The 3,973-nt window shown below is 42.3% G+C and overlaps 1 pseudogene; it reads right to left on the reverse strand.

Annotated features, from left to right (window-relative positions):
* Positions 1 to 3,011: 3,011 nt before the first annotated feature.
* Positions 3,012 to 3,973, reverse strand: LOC117099279 (annotated as a pseudogene).

Consider the following 3,973-nt stretch of genomic DNA (forward strand, 5'->3'; position numbering starts at 1 on the left):
CCTTAGCCTCCTGTGTAGCTGGGATTACAGGCATGTACCACCGCATCTGGCTAATTTTTGTATTTTTTAGTAGAGATGGGGTTTCACCATGTTGACCAGGATGATCTTGAACTCCTGACCTCAGGTGATTCACCCACCTCGGCCTCTCAAAGTGCTGGGATTACAAACGTGAAACATTGCGCCTGGTCGATTTTTATGCTGTTCTCTAAGCCACTTCCTTAGAACCATCTTCTAATTCACTAACTCTCTCTTTGTCTATGTCCATCTAAGATAATGTATATCTTATTTATTGAGGGTTTATTCCCCCAATAACTTACTTTTTTTCATTTAGGAAATTATTTTCAGGATTTCTAATTTTTTTATTAATTTTTAATTTTTAAACTTTTCATTTTGAAGTAATTTTACATTTACAGAAGAGCTTCAGAGATAGCATAGCAAATTCTTGTATATCCTCCACCCAGCTTTCCCTAATGTTAACAGTTACATGTCTTGCATAACTCTGAGACATTTATCAAAAGAAACTAAACTTAATACCATACTATTAACTTTATTCAGATTTCCTTAATTTGTCTTTTTCTTTTTTTCTGTTCAGCATCCAATCCAAGACACCATGTTGAATCCAGTTGTCAAGTCTCAAATCCATGACTATTTCTCAGTCTGTCATTGTCTCATGACCTTGGCATTTTTAGAGTACTGGGCAGGTTATTTTGTCTAATGTTCCCCAATTTAGGTTTTTGTCTCATGTTTTCTGTTAAATTAGGCTTATAGATTTTGGGGAAGAATGCTACAGAGGTAAAGTGCCCTTCTCATCACATCATATAAGGGAGTATATGATATCAGTCTGACATTATTATTTAGGTTAACTTGATCACTTGGCTAAGGTGGTATCTCCATTATGCAGTTGCTATTTTTCCCTTTCCATATTCTATGCATTAGAAGTGAGTCACTGAGTCCAGTCAATACTGAAGAAGAGAGAAACTGAGCTGTGCTTCCTGGACGGAGATGAATCAAAGAATATGTGTTTTTTATTTATTTATTTAGAGACAGAGTCTCACTATATCTCCCAGGCTGGTCTCAAACCCCTGGCCTCGAATGATCCTCCTGCCTTGGCTCCCCACAGTGCTGGGATTATAGGCATAAGCCAATGTGCCAGGTCTCCTTTTATGTTTATTCAATTTGTTATTCTTCCTTTATCCCTTTGAGGATCCGAGGCATACTTGCGTTGAAGCCTTCTATTTCTGCTGTTTTTTTTCTTAGATTGAGAGTATCTGTGAAAGGAATCTTTTAAAGATTGTTCTTTTTTTTTCTTTCTTTTTTTTTTGGAGGTGAGGAATCTGTCCTCTCTATAATTAATTTTAATAAGTTGAGGAAATTTATTTGCAGGTTCATCTTAGAGTGGGAAGTTTTGCAATTTTGTTCAGTTTTGTTTTGCTATATCCTTCCTTCTTTCTCACTGCTCTCACCATCCTTATCTAGGGTTTTTGCGAATTCAGTCATGGCCCTGTATGTTTGGCATAGATCCCGGTTTTGTGACCATGTCTATGTTGGCCTGGTTTCTAGGTACGAAAGTTACAAAAGCTGCTGTCCCAGGCAGCAGAGGGCAGCAGCTTGTTTCAGCCTCTTTTTCTCACCTCAGCCCCTAGTTTTATGAACCGAGACAGATTTCAACCCACTCTGACTGGAGCATTTTCCTCTATCAGATTACTTTTTTACTTTGAAAAAAAATACATGTACATGTATTTTTGAAAGTGGGTCTCACCCTGTTGCACACGCTGGAGTGCAGTGGCTCAATCATAGCTCACTGCAACCTCCACTTTCCCAGGCTTAGGTGATTCGCCACCTCAGCCTCCCAAGTAACTGGGACTACAGGTGCAAGCCACCATGCCCAGCTAATTTTCATTTTTTTTTATAAACAGGATTTTATCATGTTGCTCAGACTAGTCTCGAACTCCTGGCCTCAAGTGATCCACCCACCTCTGCCTCCCAAAGTGCTATGGTTACAGGTGTGAGCCACCATGCCCAGCAAAAATAATGTTTTTAATAGACACAAAAATAAAATAGATAAGTTCTCATAAAATTACTATATTTAAACAATAAGGGCCAGGTGCGGTGGCTCACGCCTGTAATCCCAGCACTTTGGGAGGCTGAGGCGGGTGGATCATTTGAGGTCAGGAGTTCAAAACCAGCCTAGCCAACATGGTGAAACCCCATCTCTACTAAAAATATAAAGATTAGCCAGGCATGGTGGTGGGCACCTGTAATCCCAACTACTTGGGAGGATGAGGCAGGAGAATTGCTTGAGGTCAGGAGGCAGAGGTTGCAGTGAGCCAAGATCACACCATTGCACTCCAGCTTGGGCAATAAAGCAAGACTCTGTCTCAGAAAACAAATGAACAAACAAACAAACAAAAAACCAACAGGGAAAAATTTGTGTGTGCCATTTTATTTCAATAAATATACACACAAATAGGTGGTAAGAATACACACGCAGAGAAGGAACATCACAATATTTATTGCATTTATTTCTTGGAAATGGTTTTTGGTTGTTGTTTTGAGCCAGGGTCTCCTCTCACTGCAAACTGCACCTCCTGGGCTCTAAAAACCTTCTAACCTCAGCCCCACCCCCAGTAGCTGGGACTACAAGTGCACACCCCCCCACCTGGCTACTTTTTGTATTTTTTTGTAGTAACAGGGTTTCACCATGTTGCCTGGACTGGCTGTAAACTCCTAGCCTCAACTGATCTGCCTGCCTCGGTCTCCCAAAGTGCTGGGATTACAGGCATGAGCCACCACGAGCTGATAATGGTCTTTAAAGACATTTCTGGACATTTGTGATCAGAGGAAAAATGTTGCCTAATAGTCTAATAATTTTTAGAAAATATTTGTTCCATTTTGTAAGCCATTTTATTTTTCTATCATTAGTTGATGCCTATGTGGTTTTTTTTTGGGGGGTACCAAATTTCTTCATTTGAAGGAATGGTACAAATCAAAGAACTTAAGTGGATGTTCTGGTACAACTTACAGAAAAGGTAAAGGAAACCCCAACATGCATGCACTGCCTTGGTGACCAGGGAAGTCACCCCATGGCTATGGGGAAATTAGCCTAAGGCTTAGCTTTCATTATCTCTGTCTCCCAGGGTGTGCTTGTCAAAGAGATACTCTGCCAAGCCAGATTCGGGTGCTCCCATCTTGCGCAAGTTGGTCACGTGGTCACCCAATTCTTTGATGGCTTTCACCTGCTCATTCAGGTATGCGTCTCAATGAAGTCACACAAATGGGGGTCATTTTTGTCAGTGGCCAGTTTGTGCAGTTCCAGTAGTGACTGATTCACATTTCTTTCCAAATGTAATGCACACTCCATCGCATTCAGCCCACTCTCCCAGTCGTCATAGTCTGGTTTCTTGATATCCTGAAGGAAGATTCGGCCACCTCCTTGGTTCTGCAGCTTCATCAGTTTCTCAGCATGTTCCCTTTCCTCGTGAGATTGGTGAAGAAAGTATTTGGCAAAGTTCTCCAAAGCCACATCATCGCGGTCAAAGTAGTAAGACATGGACAGGTAAACGTAGGAAGGGTGGAGCTCCAGGTTGATCTGGCGGTTGATGGAGGCCTTAGAGTCCTGGTGGTAGTTCTGGCGCACCTGCGAGGTGTCGTCATGGCGTAGGCTAAGGACAGGCGGCGGTGGCGGCGGCGGGGGCCTTGGGGCGGTCCGAGGGCGCGGTGAAGAGGTGACTGAGGGCTGGCTACGGGCGGCCCGCCGGGATGGGGGACCAGCGCCTGTTCCGTCCAAGCACTGTTGAAGCAGGAAACCCCGATGACTCTCCGCAAAGAACGTCTGGCCTATGTGTTTGTTTTTATGGCAAGATTGTGTTGTATTTGAGTCAAAAAATATGACTGATGGAAGACTCCTCAACAAAATTGGTAGGTAATATTTGTGTACAATTTTTATACTTACATATAACCTCACATTAGTCAT

The sequence above is a fragment of the Trachypithecus francoisi genome, unplaced genomic scaffold, assembly GCF_009764315.1.
Source record: "Trachypithecus francoisi isolate TF-2019V2 unplaced genomic scaffold, Tfra_2.0 Lachesis_group16, whole genome shotgun sequence".
In the NCBI taxonomy this organism is placed as follows: Eukaryota; Metazoa; Chordata; class Mammalia; order Primates; family Cercopithecidae; genus Trachypithecus; species Trachypithecus francoisi.